This window comes from Rhipicephalus sanguineus, chromosome 3 (genome assembly GCF_013339695.2).
Source record: "Rhipicephalus sanguineus isolate Rsan-2018 chromosome 3, BIME_Rsan_1.4, whole genome shotgun sequence".
Lineage (NCBI taxonomy): Eukaryota > Metazoa > Arthropoda > Arachnida > Ixodida > Ixodidae > Rhipicephalus > Rhipicephalus sanguineus.
In genome coordinates this window covers 63582782-63608969 of record NC_051178.1, presented here as the reverse complement: position 1 = coordinate 63608969, position 26188 = coordinate 63582782, and the positions used below count along the sequence as shown (strand labels likewise).

The 26188-nt window shown below is 43.5% G+C and overlaps 1 protein-coding gene and 1 long non-coding RNA gene across 2 annotated transcripts in view; both read right to left on the bottom strand.

The window, feature by feature from the left end:
- LOC119386682 (protocadherin-16) overlaps window positions 1–26188 on the bottom strand; it is a 203509-nt gene that overhangs the window by 93051 nt on the left and 84270 nt on the right. The gene's annotated exons all lie outside the window — the stretch shown is intronic.
- LOC119386683 (uncharacterized) lies at window positions 6783–19223 on the bottom strand. The gene is made up of 4 exons (XR_005182344.2): window positions 19144–19223; window positions 17169–17290; window positions 13610–13823; window positions 6783–6898 (listed from the first exon to the last, which is right to left on the bottom strand). It is a non-coding gene; the product is annotated as an uncharacterized LOC119386683 (long non-coding RNA).

Below are 26188 nucleotides of genomic sequence, written 5' to 3'. Positions count from 1 at the left end.
CAGCGCATCGTTTTTTTTTTATGTATATATCTTAGCGAAATTGTTTCATTTGGATGTATTTTAAAACGAAGTTGCCAAAGGAAAATTGCCAAAGTGAAAGTCGTGATCGAGCAATCGAGGTCAATGAAAAGGCATGAGGACGCAGAATTACGCATAAGTCGCAAAGAAGAAAACAAGATAAAAGAACAAAAGAATATAATAAAATGTTACGTGAATGTTAATTTTTCTTTAATGGTCTAAGTGATGGAAAGATGTATGTGTCGATCATTTCAATAACCATGTGGTAATTTCAACGTAATTCCAGGAGGGGGAAAGTGCAAATGATAGTTGCAGCTTCAAAGAACCCTGCGTCTCGTGCGGATCGCAATTCTAAATTACTATTTCTATCGATATTTCTATCGAGGAAGCAAAGTAAATTCTAATGCAGCCTTCTTTCCATACAGAACACCTGAGCAGGCAAACCTCGTCGACTAGGAGGTTAGCTATGTTGTGTTGTGAACTGTCAGCCATTCAATGGCTACACGTTGCCGTTCACTCAGAACCTACTAGTGATCCACTCATACCTGGTGTCCTGCTAATAAGCCATGCAGCACATAAGGGGCAGCAGAACCTATAAGAAAATGCTTGTGCGTCATTGTCGTTGATGTAGTTTAATGCTCCTGTTTCTATTTATGTCCTCGTTATCGTCACGGTAATTGTTGTGTATTGATTGTGGCAAAACAAACCAAATCTGAAACAACAATTGTTGAAAGTAGTAAGGATGTGTAGAGCAAGTCATACACCTCGTCTACGTTGGAGTCTCAAAAACACCGGTGTGTCCTTGACAAAACAAACTCGCCTGGGTGCCGCAGGGGCCACCAAGAAAATGGGTCACACGCTGGAAAGGTATGCATTGAAACGAGCGCGCTCATCCCTCCAACGGTTTGCTCGGCGGCGGTTCCGCTATAACCTGGCGAAGCGAATGTTACCGACCCCGTAGAGAGCGAAGAGTTTCTCGTCCCGTCTACGGCTCACGTCGTTTAAGTATGCTACACACGTGCACCACTCCGCTGAATTTTACAGGGGGAGAGCCGCAGAAGACGTGGCGACGGAAGGTCACCGTATGGACACCGGTGATTCTTTCCGGTCTGCATATATTCGCGTCCCCGCGTGTGTTCTTGCGTGTGCATGCGTGTATTCTACTTAGGCTATGCCGATCGTCTTCGGCTCGAAACTGGGCCTCGCGCCGATAATTTTTTTTTTTTTTCAATTCTCCGCTAAGATCGAGATGTTTCAACAGGTCCAGCGCTCTAGTTATCGTGTGGGCCATCTGCACACTTCCGCCGCGACGATAGGACAGGTGCTAAGAAGCGTGAGAATCGGGTCTTCTGCCTTAGAGACATGGGCAAATTCTCTTTCACGCTCCCACCTCCTCCTCCTGCTTCAGTGCATTTCTTTGCAGGTTCATTTAGTGTGCGATACTGCACTTTCCTTATTGCAGGTGCGCGTTCGCGTCTCTCATAGGCAGTTCTCCGAAGCCACTACGAACGCAGCTTCAATTGCCACCCGAACTGGCGGAACACTCTACGCAGTAGGGTTCATTCTTACGTAAGCTACAGCTATCCCACCATTGGTTTTGTTGATGTTGTTCACAGTAGTAGTAGTAGCAGTAGTAGTAGTAGTAGTAGTAGCAGCAGTAGTAGTAGTAGTAGTAGTAGTAGTAGTAGTAGTAGTAGTAGTAGCAGTAGTAGTAGTAGTAGTAGTAGTAGTAGTAGTCGTTCTATTCGTGATAGCACTTGCAGAAGAAGTAGCAGATGTACTGCGGAGCGATTAAACTATAAATGTAAAACATTAGAAAAGAAACGAAGCGTGCTAAGAAACTCATACAATCGCCACAGGGCTGCTTTCTCGACAATGAACGTAGAGAAATATAAAGCCATGGGCTGTTACATACTACGCGTGTGCGAGAACAATACACCTCAGGCCTACTCTTGCTTGTACTGATTTCAGTGTGGGAACCTTACATGTCACTGGAGAGCAAACAGCTCCAACAAGGAGTGATCACTAATAACGCCAATGTTTAATAAAGTAGCCCCGGTTCAGTCATGCCGCAACATTTGTGACATCCGGTCCCTTCAGGCGCACCAATTGCTTTACAGCATGACACTCACAGCCGCCCTCATTCAGTATTTGCCTTCTGTGTGCTCTGTTTTATCCTGTTCTAATACAGCACACTTGTATCAAAGCTACAGACTCCCGTGCACGCATCTATATTGCTGCAATCTTTGAAGATGTGCTTGGAGAAGTGCTTGCCCGCCACAACCCCCCTTGAGCGTCGTTTATGGCCATACAACTGGCGAGCAACTGAGAATTCGAGATGACACCGGTCTCAGAGTGCGAGCCAACAGTGCCGGATCCGGCAGTGCGAGGGACCCAGTTTTGCGGAGTGCCGCTTCGTACCGGGCGCCGACCAAGCAGGCCGTCTTTCGTCGACTCCGGAACCTTGCCGGTTCACTCGAGCTTCTTCCTCGTCTATGAGCCTCCACCTTTACTTGGGTGATCTGTGTTGTCGGCAAGACCCGCCTTCAAGATAAAAAGAAACACATATTTAAAAGTTAATTCAACGTTATCCGTCATCCGAGATGTTGAGTAGCGAGCAAACCACAATTTTTTTTTTTCCAGTGAGGAAATAAGTCTTGGCGTGACTTCCAGTTTTAGTGATTGCGCGTATAGTTTCGTGATGAAGTGTGCTTTGCGTGCTCCTCTTCATGGGTAGCTCCGTATCCGGCAATCACTCAGTCTACGTTTCCTTTGTTTTGTTGCCCTATAGTTGTTGCGAATAAAATTTACACAAGCCTGACAGCCCTGCCAAAAAGAAGTTGGAGGACGCTTGAGATTCGCTTCAAGAGGAAAATGCGGTGACGTGGTCCGGCCCCTTTCGCATCGCCTTATCAGTTGGTAGCTTCGCTTCTCTTCTCGATGGACACCTCAACCACGCCGCAAGAATAGGAACGTCTGTGCGAGTAACATTAGCCATTTAAAACTATCCTGGAATGCCTACTGCAAGTACAGTTGCTCAGTGCCCACTACGCCATAATTATTCCTTTTGCGAATCAGAGAACCACCCACTACGCGTCCGTAAGGCAACACGCGAAGCTACGCAGCCGATTACTTTGTTGATGTTTTTGCTGATGATGATTATGAATCAATATGTCTGAGCGCTTTGTAATGGGCGGGCCTTTAAACCCCTCACTCGTTATGCCATTCACATATCTGGACGCCTGGCGCGATTCTACGCTTCTGTCACGCAACATTACATGCGTTAAGGAGACTTCCAGCTTAACATAGCATTCATAAAGGGTTTTTTTTTCGTCAGCCGTTCCACGCAATGGCATGGCTCTGTGTCAGAACACGTGTTTGGCACGCAGAAGGCCTGGGTTCGATTGCCATTCGAGTCTAAGTTTCTTTTATTATTTATTTATTTGCATGTATCCCAAGTTTTCGCTCACGGAGAACGCTAGTTTTCGCTCGCAAACGATGGTGCCGACATCGACGCCTGAATTTCTACGAAAGGAGCTGTTTAACGCTCTCGCGTTAAAATCGCAGCAGTAATCTGAGCTATACTTCTTTCTTCAGAAGTATAGCTCAAGTTGCAGTTATAGTTGTCCACGAGCACAGTCTTTGGAAAGTGCACTTAATCGGTTCTACAGCAGCAATTCACTGTCAGAGTAGAGACAGCAGCTGAAGCCATCGAAATGATGTACGCTGCTTTCTCTTCGTCGATAGTCTGCATATCGCAAAAGTGACGAAGTTTCGGCGTGTTCGCAGCTCATCGTGCTGCAGAAACCACAGCGCCAAAAACTAACCGGGGACGAGAAAGACAGGACAAGCGCTGCTCGCTGTCCTCTCTTCATCTCGTACCCTGTTCGTTTTTGGCGCTATGGTTTCTGCAGTTGCTATACTGAAGCAACTTGTATTCTTATGCGCAGGAGTAAAGTATGCGTGCTCTCTCACGAAATTGGCATACTGGAGAGGCCTAACTATTGTGCAAAGGATAAAAATAAACCCCATGGACTTGGAAATAAACAAATCTATAGAATGAAGGGAGGGAAAATTAACGGAAGGAATAACAAATACTGCAGTAATTCCGAACTTCAGCAAGAAACATACGAGCAAAGCAAACAAAACTTTGCGCTCCATCCCTTGAATGCATTTCAGTCAAATAGGTCAAGTATTGGCGATGTTGTGTTTAAATATAGTCATTGTATGCAACCAACCGCTTCGTCTGAACGATCGCTGTTTGTCCAACCACGCATCGGAGTCTAGTCTTTGGAGGCGGTGGGCGCAAGTTTGAGTCAACGTAACGCGCCTCGCTGAACAATAGCAGGGAAGGCTGGCCTGCCTTAAAGCCTATCACATACTTTTCATTTATTTATCTTTACTTTTTTCCTCAGTTTGATGGTGCGGTGCGTACGTATCTGAAGAATGGCCATCTGATCTATGTGACACGGTTGGATGCGGCCGCCGATCAGAACATCCCGCTTTACGAAGACGCCGGCGTAAACCTCAACGCGGCGCCGTTCCTGATAGAGCGCGTAAAAGACGCAATACAATACGCCCAGCAGCGATGCCACTAAACCACCTTGACTTCGCGTTTCGAATACGGCGAACACTTGATGGTTCTTGAGGGTTAGAGAGGGAAAAATTGTTGTTCTTGCTTCGCGCCTTTATGGGGTGGCTTGGAATGCAGGCTTCATTGAAGCGGTGCTCGTAGCGAAGGCGATTCCGCCATCTTCGTTCCTTATTAAGGTAAAAGCCTCACGTGGTTCACGCCGTCCTCAAATTAAGTTATTTCACTAATGGTTCACGAGTTTTAAAAAATCCTGTGTCCGGCTGCGTGAACACGAATGCGACCAAAAGTTACTTGGGCCGATCCCGGAGGGATTGCAATAGGTTTTGGAACGAGTAGTACGGCTGATGTATGTTCGTAAAGCTGCTTGTGCAGCTCTTCTTAGCTCTTCTCTCCAATCATATATGCGGAGTCAGCGGGCAAATACGTTAACTTGAAGCTGCAGATACATCGTATAGGTACCCACTGCCATGTTGGCTCCGGCCATTTTGCAAAGGCTAATAACCTAACAGTGAACATTAGCCTCTACTTTTGGTAATAACAACAATTTCATCGGCAAACGACTGCAGGAATGAGGCAGGCGCAGCATACTTTAGGAATACCGTATTGATATTCTTCGGGAATTCCTTTCTTGATGTCTGCTTGCTTCCTTCTTTTAATTTATATACGAAAACATGGGCAGGTAGGACAGCCGGATATCCCGACGTGACGATATAGATAGTGAAAAACACACAAAAACAATAAAAGCAAGAAAGAATAACGGAATAAAAAGAGCAAAACAAACAGATATTTTTATCTGGCATTGTGTAAACGTGTTAATTAAGTAAGTGAAAATAAATTTGAACATTTGGGCAGCGGAAGGTACGCTTCGCATAGAATTCACATATTAACTAAAGTTGTCCTGGATGCGGGTAGTAAATTGGGCAAGTTGAAGGTTATTCACTTATGAATAGCAGGAGCGCACTCGGAAAGGAACACGAAGGAAGGAGCATATATACACAACCATTATCGGCTGTGCATACCTGCGTAATTGGTGTCCTTGTTCATGTTTTTATATTCTTCACATTATTCGTCATTTGTGCGAGTATTGTCCGCATCGAATCCGCCCGGCCTGTTGTACGACGAGCTAAACGGCCAAACGGCACGCATACGTACGCACGGGTCATTTTCATAAGGGTCGCATGCCGGCCTGAGCGCATTTATACGCGAGACGCTTCCTAATGCTTGTACCTAAACCGTTACCCGGCGGTAATAGGTAATAAAAGGCGCGACGGCCTCACGTTGCTACGTGGGTCCAAGGACTGTGCGCACAAGTTTCACGCATGCCACCCGTTGCTGACTGACAAGAATGCCGAGAGCAGCAAGGCCCGTTATACACTGGACGCGCCGTATAGCCGAGCACCCGCACTCTCGTGGCCCATTATGTGCACCTTTTTAGTGAGTTATACGAACGCCAGTGCTTTAGCAGCGCTAGAAGCCACTTTTGTTGGTATTGCTGCGCGCACCGACACACCATAAGCGAGCATACACTCTTAAAAAAAAAGGCCCTTGAATACGGAAAAACCTGTAGGTAAAATGCTGCCGACCACTCTTCCGCATAAGGTAAACGGTAGACCAGAGATGACGTAGAATCCATGGCACGTAAAGCCCATTCATGCTATTATGAAGCGCTCCGCAATGAAGAAATGAAGCAACAGATGCTACAAAACGAGAGCCGTTACGTGGACCATTTCTCACACATTATTCGTAATGCCATTACCAAATGGACGTAAAAAATTAATGTGTTTTCTGTTACGTGGACGATTTCTCACACATTATTCGTATTGCCGATACTAAATGGACGTAAAAAGCTAATGTGTTTTCTGTAAGTTCAACATTAGGCATACGTAAAAATCAGATGTATCTTCAGCAGATACGGGGGTAGTCAAAATTTCGCAGGTCGCTATCCCACGTAATCCTATGGCAGCATGGCCTGGGAACTTTTGACCAGCCCTGTATATGTAAAAAACAAACGCGAAGAATATATGAAGTGAATTCGCATGCTTAAAAACCGACAATGTCAAGTTTTATCTTCACTGAAATCAAACTTTATTGTCCTAGAATTATAAAACAAAATACATCAAAGGCATTCAACATATTGTGTAAATAAAAATTGTCAGAGAAGCTTTATTTTATTTAATTATCTTTAAATCTCGAATTTATATTACATAGAAGGAATATCAAAACTTCTTAACACCCATGGTACCTGTATGATTTCCACAATGCAACAGTATTGCGCAGATTTGTTCACTGAAAAAGAAAAGAGAAAAAGATATCGTGTTAGTACAATCACACCAGGCAAGTACAACAGCAAAATAGCGCGAGCTCATTTAGCAGTTCTATGAGTACATTACGCTGCCATTACATAGTGCAAAAATGCAAGATAATACATGGAACCTCAATCTGCGGCTAAAGTGTAGAACTTCACACAAAAATTTGGCAGATTCCACACATTGTGGGAACCAATGTAATGCAAAGCAGTCAACAAGGAGCTGCATAGACCGCATTCTTTGTTTTCGAGGCAAATGAAGGCATTCACGTTCCCCCTGTAATTATTGTTCGTCATAGAGTCATTCCACCCCATAATAATTTTGGTACATATCCATTTAACGAAACGACTCCAAGCGTCCCAAGACTGTGGCATGTGAATCAAACCGTACATGGCATACATGTTATGATTTGCATCTTACGCCCTTGTCACTTATGTCACTTTTTTAGTCGCTCGTTAAGGCATCTTCCTCTCTGCCCTATATATTTTCCTCCACACAACAGTGGGATTGAATAGATGAAGCCTTCAATACAGTTTACATATAGGTCTACGTGCTTTATGGAACACAACTGAGGCTGCTGCCTTCCTGTTTCGTTTACTTTGTAATGTCTATTCACTTTGGTTTGGTTTGCTCGTCTATTCAATCCCACTGTCCTGTTTAGGAAAATATATAGGGCAAACAGGAAGATGCCTTACTGAATGATTAAGAGAGCATAACTACAACGTAAACAGTGCGATTAGTGGCCATCTAGGCCTCCACTGCAGGGATTGTGGCTGCAAACCAATCTTTTCAGAAACAAAGTTATAGCAAAAAACAAAGATCATACAACCAGAGAAATAACTGAAGCTGCAGAAACAGAATGTATAGAAACTAACTGTGTCAGCATGCCATCTGTGACCCTTTCACAAAAAAAATATAAGATTTTTTAAACCGTCGGTGATATGTACAGCACGTGCTTGTGGTGCTCAGCGGTGATGCATGTTGACGAGAGTTAGGGGCACCAACCTTGTTACTTTATTTTTAAAATTTTCTATTTTTTGACTGTTATGGTATATATGTGCCCACATGTCGAAAAATAGGATCAGTTGTAAGCCAGCACTGTTGTCGTGCCTTCTTCGTCTTGTGTCCTGTCATAATTTTGCACCGTTTTTTTCCCCCGTTATGTCTGAATGACAATTCCATGGACGCACCACAGTGGCAATCCAACATGCTCTTTTTTTTTGCATCTCAACACCACTTTGTAGTGATGCAATGAACTCTCACTCAAGTGGCTCCCCCCCCTCCCCCCAACGCTTGGCACACTTGTATTTACTTGTTCACAAATGCCTGTCGACTGACTGTTCTCAAGCTGTAAACACGTGCTTTTTGAACTTCTGGTAATTCAAACAAAATTGGGGGGTCCCCACGAGTTTGAATTATCGAGAGCCTAGTGCATGTTGTTAGTTTTGCAGTATTGCTATTGAGGATGTAAGAGGTTGGAATGCGAGCTGCATGACGAGTGAAAGACATGTTTTGTTTCCAATCAGAACTGTTTAAGGTCAGTTTGTAGGGATTGCAGGCCAGTGTGATTGGTAATGTTACAGTAAATCACACAGTCAGCAGCGAAGTGTCGAACACTACATTTTACACAGGCAGGCACATCATTAATGTAGATTAGAAAAAGCAGAGGACTGAGCACACTTCCTTGGGATACACCACATGTCATATAAGCAGAATGAGAGTTAGAATTATTAACAGAGGTGAACAAAGTTCCGGAAGAGAGAAAGTCTTTAATCTAGGTGAGCACATTAGGATGAATGATAAGCTGTGTTAGTAAAGTCGATGGTGAGGAACCCGATCAAGAGCTTTAGAAAAATCTGGAAATACTGCGTCAGCCTGGGAGCCCACCTCAAGCAACAAATGTAAGTGGTTAAAAAGGCCAGCAGGTTGAGGTTGAGTGCCACATAAAAAACCCTTACAAAAGCTGTGCTGATATTTGAAAATAATGTTATGATCTTCGACGTAGTTACTTGGCTGTGACCGACATTCTTGAGAAGTTTGCAAAAGGTGCTTGTTAGTGAAATGGCTCGATAGTTAAGTGGGGAGGAATGTTCACCTGACTTGAATATAGACATTACCCTGACTAAATGCCAGTCATAAGGAATTAGCCCATTTGACAATGATTGCGAAAACACAGGACAAGACAGAACAAATGCTTTGTGATGTACTTTTAAGCAAATTATTTTTAAAGCCGAGGTGACGCAAACTACTAGTAATTTTAAAGTTGTTTAGCAAAGCTGAAATACGCTTCATCAGGAACTATTTCAGGGGTGCAAATGTCATGAAATGTATTTAATTCAAGAAATAAGCTTATATCTTTATTGGTAAAAACTAATTAGAATGAGTCATTAAAATCTCAGCACAATCACATACATCAGTGATGACACCGCTAATATCTCTAAGCAAGATGTCAAGATGAAAGCTAAGGTTTATAATGTGCCAGAATTTACGAGGGTTGTTGGTTGACAGAGATGACATGTCATAACTGAAAAAGTGATGCTGAGTGTATTTTAGGAGAGACTCTTTGCCACATTTATACTTTTCCCACTCGTTTAAAAGACTGCTTTTTTACTGTCTGCTGGTAATATCACTTTTTCTAGGTATTCATCCGCCGCAACCTCTGATTAAACCATGGTGTGCTGCTGCTACATCTATTGGATATGAGAGGCATAAATTCATGGCTAAGTTTAGAGAGATTATTTTTAAACAAATTCCAATTCTGCTCGACAGTGTGCAAGGAATAATGAACTTAATAATAATAATATCTGGGGTTTAACGTATAATGAATTTAGCAGAGAAACTATCCAATTCAGTTAATTATGTTGGCTCTGCTGCAACACCTGATTTGTTTAGCAGCAGTTTTCTTTTTTGTTAAATGAACTGATAATGCATCCTGTTATTACGTCATGATCCAAAATGCCTTCTAAATTAATTATGTTTGAACAAACATCAGGATTATTTGTTACTACAAGGTCAATAATGTTGGCGGTGCTTGATGTGCGACATGTGGGATTAGTAATAGGTTGCAATAGTAAAAAATCAACACACGACTAAAAAAACATATGAGCTTCGCTCTCACTTGCTGTGAAGGATTGCGTGAACCAGTATATATTAGGGAAAGTAAAATCTGAATATGACAGAATATGAACACAGTAGAGTTAGGGAAATGTGTACATATTTCACACAGAAGTCGATGAAATTCTAAAAAAAAAAATCATTCATATTAGGTGACAGTAGATACCACCAATAATTGCATCAATTGAACAGAATTTTAAAGAAACACACACATTAACGAATTGAACTAATTAATGGCATCTACAACAAGTCATCATTTATCACCAAGATTACGCCACCTCCTCTGCAATTTGATCTATCCCATCGAAATATATTGTAATGTGTTTCGCTGACAAACACCAAGTTCTTCAGAACAACATCAGTGAGCCATGCTATTAGTGATGTGCAACATGAGTCGATTAGCAAAAATATTTCGGTACTCTTTGACATGGCACGTCTGATGTTAGTGTACAAGAAAAAAGGGATTTATCGGTTTTAGTGATTGAGCATTTTGAGTGATGTGAAACTGGGGTCTGACCTGAGATCAGAATAGAAGAATGTCTATCTTTCATGAAGTGTTGAGAGAGACAAACAATGCGACCAGCCTCATTGTCCCACACATTGTTATTGTAATGCTTATTAAAGGTAAGGCAAATGCAGCCACCGTCTTTCCTTACTGATTTTGTGTAGTGCCTTAAGTGATAGAGTTTATACCCGTGTCACACGGGCATTTGAAAGAGCTTCGAACCGGTAGTCTATTGACTCAGTGGTCAAGCATGAGCTGCTACACAGGATGCTTCAAAGGCCGTCGAGTCAATAGTCTATCAAGCCAACGCAGCACACCACAACTCTATTGAAATGTCGATAAGCATTCAGCAGCGCAAGCGGAAATAGCGCGAACGTGCCCTCTCGTTCACAGTGTGCTCGTACTCCCGATTAGAAACAACAAATCTAACCAGTATGCTTTAAAAGCAGTACATGTGAGCGTTACTTAATCAAGTATATTCGCCACTTTAAATGTGCGAACTGCACATATTTTCAACAGCAACGTGCTTGTCTTCATCATGTCGTCTTGCCGTGTATCGTTCACCACAGTTTCGGTGCTCAACAACTTAAAAAATTAAATATGTATTCATAACTACGAATAAACAATTTATTAAAATGTTTAAACAAAAACAACAGACATATCCATGCTTTTAAGCAGATTTCTATTATTTAACTTTCGAAGACAAGAATACGAAAATAAATATCCACAGCACCATGCAATCTTTGAGAGAAACAGCCCTTCAAAACTGCATTGTAGAAGCATGACAACTCCATCGAATCAATAGAGTTGTGGTGTTTTTATGGCCTTCGAATGAACAGCCGTTCAAAAGTGCCTGTGTGCACAAGTATTAGTCTGGACGGCCTCGGAATAATCATGAGAGGCGCCGAAGCTTGTGTTCTTGAGCTTGAAGCTATCAGAATCGAAAGTATAGTCGCTGTTTAGTCGAACACCTTTGCGGCACCGCAACTCGTCCCACAAGGAGTAATGCACACTCTCAACGGAAAATTTGGATGCTCCACTGTGTGCTGTTTGATTTTTCGGACTCCTACTGGCTGTTTGGGTACGCCATCAAACGCAATGACAAGATGTCAGCGATGTTTACAGTACTTTTACTATGCTGCCAGCACTCGAAGTTTGCATTGGCTATGGCTGGAGGTCGTGCCAGCGTCAAAATCCATGCAGAAATTGCATTTGCCGGTGTCGAAGGCTATGTTTGTTGGCTATGTGTAATGGTTGCCTTTGGGTTTTAGCCAGTCAAGTATTGATTGAATGGCTACAACGGCCAAACCGCACACCAAGCCACGCTCGGAGTCAGCTCGGTTGGCACTGGCTCGGTGTGTGTGGCCACAGCTGTGGTGTGCCGTTTCATGGTTTGATCAATTTGATGTCTAAGCGAATGACAGCACTCACAAGACGGACGAAGAGAGAATGACAGCACGAGCACTGCAACACCAACTAGCCCAACATCGTTTCCTTTTGGCATTTGAGGGTTTGTGTTTTCTGTTGTTTCTGCGGCTAGGCCTCATCTGCATCTCACTCTCTCATTTGTTGCTTGGTGTGTGAGGCCTGATCTGCTGGGATGGCTCTGACGCCACCCGTTCATCTGCGTGGTCAGGACTAATGAATAAACCTGGCAACTGTAAGACACTGCCGATAGTGCAAAAAAGCGATTATTCGTCAGGTGGAAGGTGGCCAACGTCACTCCGATGTTGCTCGGAAGTTTTCACCGAGCTGGACAATGTTGAGATGACGCGTCGGGTTCTCGAACCAGCGCAGGTGGACAGTGACTCCGATGATGATGCGTCGCCCTCACCATAGCAATGAAATGCGAATTTAACGCAGCGCTAATGACAGCCTACAGCGATGGCCAAATACTGGCTGAAATACAAGCTGAATTGTTTGCGAGTGTGTGTGTGTAAATGTGTGTACAGACGTACATTGACAAGTTTTTCCAGCCACTGGGCTAATAAGGGTGTTTTTTTTTTCTAGCAAATCCTTTTTTTTTCGGACTTTCGATTTGTCTGACTTTTCAATGATTCCCAACGAGTCTGAATGAATGGTTGGCTACTGTACGACACTAAGCCTATTGCTACAAAAATCGCTCATGAGTTGCTCTAAAGACGTGCAAATTTCATTGCCTCTATCTGGAACACCATAAAAAATAACACCAGATGTCTTCTTACACATTAGATGTTTCTAAATTAGGCGTTAATAATGGCTGTGCAGATGGCACCGCTGCGATTTTCGATTCTAATTCAGCAACATGTTGTGTCCAAGTCATTTTCCAGGGTAATACGAATGTTAAGGAACTTATTCAATGATTCCAGGACTGTATTGCAGCTAGTTTACAAATGTGGGACAGAAAAAGTCAAATTGTTTAATTCGTCCGTCTGTGCCTTAGTCCTAGGCTTAGGGTTTGATTCAACGTCGCTACCAAGAAGTAGAAGTCAAAGGTACATCAAGGTATTTGGTAATTTGTATCTAGTAATCATGTACAGAGAGTACCAGCACTTTCTCCTGACCTTGGGAGCCTCTTCTGTATATCCTTCACGTTGTAACCATACTATGCAAAATAAATGTTTGATTTGAAAAAAAAAGGCAGCACGAGCCCATTTCAAACAATTCAATAGCGACAACACCACAACAAGGGAAACATCGTCTTCATGGTACCGGTGTGTTTCCTACTGACCATAGGTCGGCAAAAAATGTGAAGCTCACTCAGACTCACTCATACAATATATTTTGCCCTTAGGGCTCACTCAGACTCAAACTCACCAAAATTTTCCTCAACCAGACTCACTCGCGCTCAGACTCACTATAATTTTTCTCAACCGAACTCATTCGGACTCAGACTTGCAAAACTTTACTCATACAGACTCACTCAGACTCACGTCTCGATACGAGTCTGAGTGAGTCGACACATGAGTGAGTTTGCCGACCTATGGTACTGACTAACCTGGAAGAACGTCAACAATAAGCATGGCATCGTAACTGCAGTGCCAAGGCCCCATGCATAGAAGAAATAGGTGTGCTTATGAGCTGCTTGGTCACCTGACTGTTCCATCTTGCTGAATGGAGAACGCTGTACCATCCAGAATTGCGAGGCGGGATGCGGTGGAAATGATGATGCTTCATACTTTGCTGACGATGTGGTCACACAACAATTCTCTGCGACATCAGGACACCAAGACGCTTGTGGCAAAACCAGTCATAGTGGTGCCGGCGTGATGGGTGACAGCTGGCGCAAGAACAATAGAAGCAGCACCTGAAAGAACATCAATGGTGAGTGCGACATCGCAACTTCAGTGTCGTGGCCCATTCACATGAATAATGTGACATGCCTGTCCAATACGTCATGAAACCCTTTCCCTTTGTCATGTGTGGCCATACTTGCACACCACGGCCTGTGGAATGTGGGTATGTGCCCCACATGATTCACGGTTCGTTAACCTAGGAAAGGAAAGAATGCACTTTGGTAATCTTAATGTGATAGCACTAAGGAGACCGCGGCAGAGAAAATATGTTGCTGGTGTCAACGGCTTCTCAGAGAGAAAAAAAATCCCAATGAAAGGAAACGATAAATATCAGTTTGGGATGGATTTGAACCCTGGTGGCGTGCAACCTGATGACTGTGCTTTTAACGTGAGTGCCGACATTGCATCATAACATAAGCTACTCCTTAGACATCAGTGCACTCAACATGCCTGGTAAGCCCTCGATATGCCTACAACTACTCAGTTTACACAAAGACGTCAATCAGCCTAGTAAATGCTTGGCTCAAAGAGTAAAAAAATGCAGCATGGGCAGCTTCTCACTGACTGCTTCGCATAAAATCTATTCCCACAGAGCATGGAATTCGCTGTACTGTGTTTTGATTTAATCCATGCGAATGTGTAAAGAGCACCACTTTTCAACATTATTTTCATGCCTTCTACTGCAATGTGAATAATAAGTATATCCCATGAAAACACCAGAAGTACTTTTAAAAATCCAGTATGTTTAGAACAAGTGTCTTAAGTTAAAAGTATGCAACAGAATAATGAAAGCAAGGGCATCTGGGCTTTAGAAATACTTCACTAGCCAACGTGAGCAGATCACTCGCCCTGTCAGATTCATAACGAGTTCTCCCTGAAGAGAATAAGGGCTTTCCAATTTTGTCACGAAATGTGATCGCTATTGCAACCCATCATGTAAACCACATTACATTTAGGAATTATTAATGACAATTGGATGTCGGCTTGAAAGTGTGCAAGAAAAGCAGCTGTTGTGTGAAAGCAAAAGCTTCTGCTGAAATAAACTGTCATGTAAAAAATTTGCCAAATTTGCAGTACACAAGACAACAGGAATGTGCGAATAGTCAATTTTAGAACCGAATCAAATACGAATCGAATACTATTCGAATAGTAAAGCAACCATTTTCAAAACAGCTCTGAAATTTCGTAACATTTTATTTTCAAGAAATATTCAATTACTTTTAACCGACGAAAACTACTACAATTATGTAAACTGAGGTAAGCGCGTATGCATCAGCAAGTAGAGCATTCAGGAGATTTTGTAACTATACAATGAAATACAGCAGTCACTACATTATTCAAGGTGCCACTTTGTCATCAGCCTTTGATTAAAACTGAAGTGTGGCATAAGAATTAAGCAATAATGAACTGAACATCACCCATGCAGCTAACCATTTAGTGAAACACACAAACTGGTATTCACTTCATGGGCCTTGGCCCCAAGGGAGCTAAATATCATGGTTGAATACTGCATCTGCAAGAGCAGTTTACATCAACATAACATTGTGTCTGTTGTCAGTCATGTAAACACGTACAAAAATTGCACTTCTGAATCCGAATGCAGCCGTCATCCCCACAGTCTCATGACCGATCTCACGGTGATGATAGTGGGTTGGCGACACATTAACTTCTGTGACACTGCAGTTTTTAGCAAAAGCGCCTTTATCCGATGATCAATACAGTGTCGATAGACCGTTAAAAGCTGAAGCTGCATGTACCTTGGTAATTCAATTGTAAAAATAAGTAAAAATGACCCCTGGCAGTTGCAATGCATAGTTACTGCGGGGTTTTCCCGCCCATGCTGATTATTTGAAAACTATTCGAAAAATATTTGGTATTTTCAATACACACTATTCGATTCGCATGAAGATTATTCGATTTGTTATTTGAAATTTTTGAATATTCGGACACCCCTACAAGACAAGGTGGCTGCTTGCAAGCTCTCAACAGCTTTTTGTAATAGTAGGCATTATGTCACATTAGGATATTGAGACCACGCCAAAGACAGGCTTTTTGACAGAGCACAATAGCAAAGGTCAGTGCACAGGTATAGCAACCTATTAAATATATATACTTAATAAACATGACACAAACAGGCATTCTATGTATAATAACTAAGATTATCGCCTAAGAACTATCCTTCAGTCACTATTTGTCACTCCCAAGTGACCCACAATCCATACTTAATACTAATCTATGTTAATTTAACTGACTCAATGCTTCATAACTCTTGTCTATCTTAGACAACCTGAAGATAAAGGCCCAATCAATGGTCACCAATGGAATGCATGACTACTACAGGAGAAAAGAATGTGTTTTTTAAATAAAATTTTGAAGTTCATGAACCTGAACAATTGATGCTGCCCCTCTCTACCATGCTGGCCTCATTTACTGCCTCAACAAACAGTGTCTGCCCTAGATTATTAGTTTGATTAATTTATATTAGATTTATATTAGGAGCAAAGGTGTGCACTAGCTTATTAGTTGGAGCCGATCACTTGTCCAAAATCACTGACATTGTTTAAAATCATCCGTCAACGTATCTTCACACAGCTGCTGCCTAGATAGCACGACAGCTCAGATGGTAGAACCAGTTCATCCACAAATGCAGTGAGGATGGGTATGGTTTGTAGGGTTTAATGTATCAAAGCGACTGAAGCTATGAGAGACGCAGTAGTGGAAGGGTTCAGATCATTTCGACCAGCTGGGGTCCTTTAATGTGCACTGACATCACACAGTACATGAACCTCTAGCATTTAACCTTCGTCAAATTGCGACCATCACAGCGGAATAGAACCCACGTCTTTCACGTCAGCAGACAAGCGACAAAACCAATAGGCCACTGAGCCGGCTGGTGGTGAGGGGTATGATTTCCAGACTACAACTAAATTTCTTCAGCTGTTAAGCTGCATGCAGTTCAGTGAATACACAACACTTTAATGATAAAGCCTGACATGCACTCTGCATGTGTTACTGAACTGTAGTATGGCCACATAAGCAAGATGGAGAAGGTCCATTATTATGCATAACCAACTCTGGTAAAAAATTGTCGCATGAGATCCCGAACCGTAATATGGAAGTACTCATAGCCCACAATTAGCCCGATGCCATAAAAAGAGCACTGCAATAATGACTGCCTTTTTTGCTTGGTGAGGTAACAACAACAAAAAAAAAACGAAAAAAAAAAACAAGACGCGTGACCACGAAATACAGAGCCCACACAGCTCTTGTGTGGGCATATGCATTTCCTTCCTGCTTTTTTTGCAATGTACCTTTTTTATGTCAAGAACTGCATGTTAAAAGCAATTTTGGCATACCTTGCACAGCAGCGTCTGCCGGCGACACATCTTTTGCAACAATGAAGGCCCTTTGGCCCATGGGCACCTGAGCTGCAACGTCTTGAAATACTTCCAAGCTCCATCCGATCTAGAAGGAACACCTGTCGCAAAACAACAGCACCATAAGCTCAAACAATGGCTACAAAACTTGATTTCCTTTGTCTAGAAATGGTGTTAATCAAACAAACGTTTCATCTTGCCACTGTAACAAAATAAGTTACTTGGGAGAGTTAGTGGAAACTCGAAGTTGGTGCACACTTTCAGACATCACACTACGGATAACTGCTGCCAGAGCCCCGTGGTACAGCAGCCTGTGTGGTAGTACTCATTAAATGATCAAAGGTACCCACTTTCCTTCAAAAGTGGGAGCAGAGCTGCCTCTGCTATGAAAAGCATGTCATCCTCACACTTGAATGCACGAAGAAGCAACTATAGCCATCTGATTTTCTTTTATTGTTTTACATTTTAAAGCAACAATATTAACTTTTTCCTTTTCAAGCAGAACAGAATACATTTTGTATTGCTATATGTAACCACATATCCACACAGGCTTCCCCTGTTATGGTTACCATATCCTCTTTCCAACCACACTTGTGCTATGACTAGTTCTGCTAGTTAACCTGCCACTTTTCTGCTTTATTCTATCTTTTTGTTGAACAAAGGGTAACTAGACACATGGAAAACTACAAATGCATGTTAGACACAAGTAAATTGTAGCTAATAGATGCACACTTATTCAAGGTAGCAAAGCACCACATGGAGTGTGCTTTGATGATGGAATTATGTGTAAGAAAGTTGGAAGGCAAGATATTCTCAGTGGTTTCACTTCAGAATACCGGGGCGTTTTGAAACACATCATCATCTTAGAGCTGTTGCAGTGGTGAAACAGGCACATCACCTTTCAGTACACATACTGATGTATTAAAAAAGCTGATCTGCCACAACAAAAACCACTTCAGAAGCAGTGTGAGATGCAGACTTACCATACAGTTTCAACATGAATTAAAATAGTCAACATACCATATGTGGCAGGTCAGGCTATATTTGTATCAACATTGCTTTCGAAATTAAATGACCAGGCTAATTTCATTCAATTTTAATAGCTTGCTCTTCTCCATGGGTATATCATGGTCTAAAGCCATTTTTAGAATTTGTACTTGCAGCATGCTTACACATCGGGCATGCAGCAAGCAAGCAAACATAAAACAAAAAAGATTTAAGAGTAACTATGAATACAGACCATGCCTCAGTATGTGCACAACTGAGCCATAGTTACAATGAGGGCATATAGTACGTTTCTTCACCTGTAATGCGCAAAGTTTATTCTTGACAACTATGCATTGTGTTGTATGAAAGCTCCTTAAATTGCAACCATAGGCAGCAGTGGTTAGGCTTCCTTCTTTTTTTTCTTGAAGCCAGGGGTTGGGTACAATGATGCTGCACTGTCATCTACTATGCTAAACAATTCGCAACGAAACATTCACTGAAGCTGCTTTTTCACCTGAAAAGCCTCTTTATCAGGCTCGCCATCACAGTAGCACGAGAAAAATAGCTGCGCAGCATCAGAACACTAAAACTCCAGCCAGAGAGAAACGCAACATAATTAAACTGCAGGTGCTATGGATTGCACCGGCCATGTTCACGACTATGACCCCTCAAGTTTATTACCAAGACAATGATGGCATGCTTTAGGTCTTCAATTAAATTTTACGAGTTGGCTAGCTTTTGTGCCTCTATGGTGTAAGCTTGGAGCATTTTTTGTCTAAAATGCTGTTTGGTAGAGGAAAAGCAGGAAAGACCACTTTCAGTACAATTTGGCGCAGCTGTTAGCTGCTTATCGGCTGCACTAGTCGTGCAACAATGTTGCATAACAACGTAAAAGCCCTAAAATGCATACAAATGTTTTGGTTGGGAAATACAGGCAAGCAATAGATTACCCACGTCGAGTTGTTACCTTTGCACTGCTTGAACTGCAGATACCTTACTCTTCCGCTTGCTGTTAACGTGTGGTGCTGTTTCAGCAGTGAGCATTTCTTGATAGCATAATGTGCTCTTCAGATATTGAAGAGAGGCAGGACTGCTGTTTCTGCAATGATGAAAGCAACTTTACCATTCGGCACCCAAAATATTTTTGCGCTCATAAACCAACCAAACTGCTTCTAAAGGCAGTTTGGTTGGTTGGTTTATCAGTTTAGAGGTAAATAACAGCTCTAAAGAGATACACCACAGTTCTAAAGACCAAAACAGTGTCGGCCTTTTAACGGTGCTTAGCAATTCTGATACTGAACTGCAACAGAACCCTTTGCAAGCAAACTCAATTCCTAATGCAGATGCTGTTTTCCACTGCAAAGCATGGTGCACTCAGAAATGATTAAAAGTGAAACGTCTCTAACTGAAAAAAAAACATGGCTGATCCCTCCGTCATAGGAATCGGTATAACACGAAAGTGAAACGTGTCTTCACAGAAGTTGCGCTTATCGTGTAGTGATATGAGAGCTTGTACAATGTCTATTCGTGTTTGGCAGCTATAGCACCATTTGACGTCGATGCACCCATGTTGACACCTAGTGGCATGTCTCCATCGCGACGACTAACGCCCATGATCATGATTAAACCGTTGTGGTAGCTGAAGTTGTGAACATTTATTTGGAATCAGCGAATTGTGAATCGCGTGTGAAGATGACATCAACAAGCTCATAATCAACACTGGTACCCGATATGCACTTCTTCAAAAGTTCGTCAATTAAGGAGAGAAGCGGCACGGTGTGCGCTTACTAGTAATGGGTTACCAAAGCCTGTGTTCATGCATGCACTAACACACTGTGCTTCAGCAACACGGGAGGCAGATGTTCGTAGCTTGAGCCTCAAGCGCGTGCGTCCTTCTGGCCTCTGTCTCGCTCCACCAAGGCACGACATTCGCCCATCGAAATCGCGTCATTTTTGCAACGCGTATTGCAGCAGTTTTGTTAGTCGGTGCTCTCGCAATCGAAGCAGTCGGCGGCGGAGAAACCCCGTTGGTGCACGTGGAATTTGCACTAATCCGATGAGATGGCGCAGGCTAACACGAAGCGAAAGGCAAAGAACGCAACTGCGTCTAGGTTCCCTCGGCGACGCCAGCGCGGCAAGTGTCCCTTGCGGGTATCGAGACGCTTTAACCATGTCCTCCGATATCACGCGCAATCTCGGAGTAAGCGCTAGTAAATGTCGATCGTGACGCATTACTTCTTTTTACCTCTCGCAGACGGCGGCACCGCCCCGCTCCGCCTACCTACACCGCCAACAGAGAGCACCGTGCGAGAGAGAACGTGTGAAAGGTATAAGGCGCGTTCGTGGAGTGTCCGCCATCTGCCAAGTTGGCTTAGTCGGTTGAACGTCGGGCGCTTACCGTCGCAGCCGCAAAGTCGTGGGTTCGATTCCCAGCAGCGGATCTTTTTCTTAATTTCTTTCTTTCTCACCCGTTGGCGTCCATTTTATCAACATCATAACCGTGACGGAAGTACTTGGTGGACCCCGGCATAAAACACTTTCGCGTTAAAAAAAAAGTTGGTTCATTTCAATCCGGATTTTTAGGTATCAACTGTGATCCTTTCGAAGAGGGAGTGAGAACGAAGATGGTAGGTCGCGCCTTTTCAACTTCAAATAGAACTGAACAGAAAGAACGCAACTTCTTCTCAGAAACCAATTTTGTGGCTTGCCTACTCTCAATGTTTGACTAAGGCGTCGCGTTGTCAAGTGTAGGTTCTGACATCATTGTTGTGATGATGCTCCTGCTGTTTTTTTTTTTGTTTTTTTCCCCACTGTATGCTGCTTGTCAGTCTGAACAACTGGTTTGGTAGATAACCCCTTTACTTCTACAGTAATACCTCGTTAACTCGAAGTAGTAAGAACCAGAACAAATTTCGAGTTAAGCAGGTTGAAAGCGCAAAAGACGAAGACAGAGAAGAGGCTTGACACACACGAGCGCTGCGTGCTCGTGTGTGTCAAGCCTCTTCTCTGTCTTCGTCTTTTGCGCTTTCAACCTGTGTCATGCCAAACCAACAAGCCCAAACATGCAACCCTAGTGAACTTCGAGTTAAGCAGATTTTTGAGATAAGCAAAGTTGCGCAAATTCTATTGAGAAGTCCAGTCGTATCTAAAAACGTTATCACTACCGACCAGTTTCTTAACAGGAGGGCCTAACTGACTCTTTGTAAAGAACTTAAAGAGAAATAATGACATACCAGAGCTGTCAACCAGCTGTGTTTTCGGCGCTACCTTTGTATTTTCGGCACTGCCTCGCAGTAACACTTGCACCTAGCAAAGCTTTCTCGAGTTGCTTAACACACCGCATGTGGCGATCATCCGCACCGCTGCACTTTTCGCATCATACGAAACACATTTCTTGTCTCAGCTGATGTCGTCACCCCTGGAGTAGCTGCGTCGACACTGCCGCGATCACCGTGCGTGACGTTAAGTTGTTTCACTTAAATGGTCAAACCAGTCGATGTTGCAGGCGAGATCAGTGTAGCCCACCACTAAGTCCAGAGAATCGGCCTTCTCTGTCAATGTTGTGACTCGAAGGGGCACCTCTCGCACGGTGCAACCACACAATCAGCGCCGTTTTGACGTCCGGAACTTCGAGCCTCGAATCCGCTTCTTTGATTAGTGCTACCTTTCTTTGCAGCATCAGTGACTTGCTTTGCTTTTGGTGGCGTTATCCTCACCACATCGCACGATCGACGAAAAAATCCACGCGACGTGCCTTGCGTAAATGAAATGCTGAAATCGCATCTCTGACGGTAAACAAAACGTGTACGACCCGAGCTATTTTGCAGGGCCTGCTTATGTGCACGTCTATAACGTCACATGACGTGACACAGGGTTGCTCGACAAAGTCGTTATGCCGCTAGGTTTCGACTTTACTTTCGGGAACAGTGTCCACTTCGTCGTAAACGCGGCAGCCTTGCGCGAACCTTGTGAAACGTATGACATTTTGCCGCTAGTATTTTGTGAAACGGTTCGATGGCGAAGTTTTGGTTCCATTCTCAGTCGAGATTTTGAGATAACCGAAAGTGGGCACAGAAATACTTCGAGATGAAGGGCAATAAATACATTGCACCTATAGGAAATCGTTTGGTAGCGAGAAAATTTCGATTAGCCGATTTTTCGAGATATGGATTTTGGGGGTCAGTAGAAGGATGATATTTATATCTTTCTTTAAAATTCGGCTGATGACTGCACTGGTACCTATACATAGGGGAGAGATAAATTAACACAAGATACTTGTTTTTGAGCATTGTTCTTGGACATGCTTTCTTTCTGCCAGGTTGTCTTATGAAGAGATGTGGGCAGGCTGTTTTTTTTTTTTTTTAACACGAAAGTGTTTTATGCCGGGGTCCACCAAGTACATCCGTCACGGATATGACGTTGATAAAATGGACGCCAACGGTGAGAAAGAAAACCAAGAAAAAGAACGAGGAACATTTTGACAACATAAGCAGCTTTGTACGTGCCTATTTAAATGGTTTACTATTGAGTGTTAGCCTGAGTAAACAAGAAATCCAGCCCCTACTTAAAGTGCGTTTAACCACGTGCAGCTGTCCGCTGACTGCTCGCACAGTGTGCTTACGCAGCAGCACATTACCTATACGCTAGGATTGAGAAGCGGGAAGAACACTATGATTAAGAAAAGGATCTATCAAAATAAAAAAAAGGATATGTTGCATGGTGAATAAGTTGCAGTTATGAACCAACACATGGTCAATGGTAAAACATGGTCACTTGAATATGAATGTGTTGGTTCATGACTGCATCTTATCCTGTTTTTTATCTTTATAAGATCTTTTCCTAATCGTAGTGTCCTTCCCACTTCTAAATCTTAGCGCATAGGTAACGGGGTGTTCCACACATCGGTATTACTTCCCGGTGCTGTAAAAGCACACTAATGGGGCCGTTAGCGGAGAGCTGCATGTGGCGACCACATGCACTCTAGTATGGTTCGACTTTCTCGTTGGCTCAGGCTAAGATGCACTAGTAGATCACTGAAATAAGCACGGACAAAGCTGCTTATCGTGTCTAAATCTTCCACATGTCCGTGCTGCTTGTACTTGCCCGCTAGGATGGATTGCTACGAGGTATAAACACGCGCAAGTACACAGACTGGCAGAACACAAGTTCAAAAATATTTTTCTCGCTTAAAGCACAACATTATTTTATAAAACTTTCTCAATCAGTAACCAATGAAGCTTACTAGTAAATGCGTTATTTACCATATTTTTACTAGGGCGACCTCAATGGTAAATTTACGACCAAACATGTGCAAAAAAAAACATTTTTTTGCAAATTTGTCGCCAGCTGTACGCATTATTTCACACTATATACATCTCAAATTATTTTTTACCTACAGTAAAACTTCCTGACAATGAGTTAATAAAACTATCACATATCACTGAATGTTATCTTTGTATTAAAAAATCACCAATATAGACCATATTGCCCATATAAAGGCAGTATAAAAAAACCACTAAAGCGTCAAAGTTTGTAAAACTTAATTTAAAGGGGTCATGAACCACTTTTCCAAGTAATGATCTAATGGCCTCAGTATCGGAGTGTACTGCCTCCCGAATCGATTGCCGCAAAAATTTCTCGAATCCGTCAAGAATCAGCGGAGTTACGGGGGTTTGGCGCACGCTCCCAGCGCTTTCTCTCTTTTCTCGTGCCGACGAGCGCACTGGAAGCTAGACAGGGAGGGATGGCATGGGGGAAAGAAGTTACGCCAGCGCGCGTCATGAAACGCGATCGCTCAACCGCTGTGATTCGCTTGCGCGAGTGTGGCTACCATGTACTGAGGAGTGCGGCGCCGGCAAGTGGCGGCACCCCGCGGCAAGAAGCGCATCTGATCCGAACGCCGCTCTCGATTTACGTCGGCTATCGGCCAATAAGCATGCTATGTCTCTTGCGACGTACAGCCAGTACAGCGGACAGACGCCCCGCCCACCGACGAGAGTGAGAACCGGCCTCTGTTTGAAAAGAGGGTTCCTGGGGAAACGGCAACTTCGCGCTCCTCTTGTGGCCATTACGCGGCGCGCACGACTGTAATATTTGGCAGAGCAGTTCATAGCCGTGTCAGCTTTCCGCAGGATGTGTTTTTTCAATCAGCCCAAGGGGTGCTTCATGACCCCTTTAAGTAAATATCCTACCATCGTTGTACAGGGGAAATTTTGTCCTAACCTAATTAAGGAAACGCAGATTTTCTGACAACGCGTTTCACGAGCCGTGGCTTCTAAATAGCTTTCCGCAAAAAATTACATGCTGCTTGAGTTCCCTTGAGTTTACAGTTCCCTTCTCGGGCTTCTCGTGCCTTTTATCAGACACCGCGGAGGAGATGCACTTTCGCCCGACGGTGATCACACGCGTGAAGGCTGCAGCGCGCCACGATTTCACGGTAGATCGTCTCGTCTTTCGGAGCAGCGGCATATTGGCAGTGTAAACAGAGGCTCACCTAACGGCGCCAGCACTAAGAGAGACACACACATGAGCGGCTGCGCTCCGGCACTGACAAGCCTGAACAGTGCTGGCAATCGCAATATTCTTGTCCTTAATTCCTTGTGCAGGCGCAGAATAAAGCGTAATGCGACAACTGCGGCGAAGTTATCAGCGCGAAACGAAAACCACAAGCTCGAGTTGTAAACACGACCTACACGATCATTCCGCGATTTCCGTAAATGCTGCAGTTTGTGCGCTCACTTTGAACTCCGCCTCAAAAAACATGCACGGTACAATCCGCAAGGGTAAGAATCATACTAATTATATCTGCGTAGTGCGGGGATCAAAGTTTAACGAAAACGTTGGCGTAACCCGCACATTTCCCCGCCTTTACTCGAGGCGGCCTCGTCTCAGATATTGCTGAGCGTGAGCATATGACAACAGATCGATTTTTAGCGGCACGATCTACAACCACAAAGGCGAAAAGATGGGAAGTCAATCACTCACCTCGAAGACGTAGAGCGTATGAAAAAAGCAGCTCCAGCATGGTCCCGCCGTCCCGCTTCGTGCGTACGGCGTTAGGGTTAACCGTTAAGGGGGTAGCGGCCGTGGACGAATGAGTCAACGAGTGACGATCGCAGTGCGCCCATGTGCGCCCCCTCGGTTGATATGTCGAATGGATTTCTCTTTCCGCGATGGCCTCCTGAACTGCCGTTTGGGATCAAATACAGTTTCGTGCAATAACAGAGGTGCAAAACGCGTAGTCGCAGCGATGGTATGCGACGACCATGTTGGTATGAATTCCTGGAAGTCATCCGTATTATAAGAGATACTTGCGGCCGATTTTTGTCATGAAGGAGGAGACGCTTGTGTTTTGCACTATTCAGCGAAAAAATATTGTTTTACGTGTGCCGTGTCCATGATATTCGCGAAGTATTCGAGTCATTCCGTATTGTAAGTCACTACTTGCTGCTGATTTTCGTCGTGAAGGAGGAGACGCTTGTGTTTTGCAGAATTCAGCGAAAAATTATTGTTTTAAGTGTGCTATGTCCATCATATTTGCGAAGGATTGGAGTCATTGTTTTTCCTGGATACTGTATCCGCTTTCTTGGTTCCTAAATACGGAAATTTCTTTGAGTGTAACGCGTTCTACAGGTTCCGTCAAACCATGACAAATGTTAGTCACCGTCAGCCTCGGTGGTACAGTGTTTATAGGGCTCGGCTGCTGACCCGAAAGCCGTAGGTTCTATCCTGACCGCTCGGGGTCGTATTTCGATGAAGGCGAAATGCCAGAGGCATGTGTAGTGTGCTATGTCACTGCGCGTTAAAGAACACCAGATGGCCAAGTTTTCCGGAGCCCTCCACTGCGGCGCATCTCATAATTTTATCGTGGTTTTGGCATGAAAAACCGCAGATATTATCATTAAATGTTAATCACCGCGGACTCGGGTGAGTGCAAGCGTGCACACCCATACTACATTTTTTGTCACCAAGAAGTGTTTACATTGTACAGGCTCTTTACTAATCCATGTGGC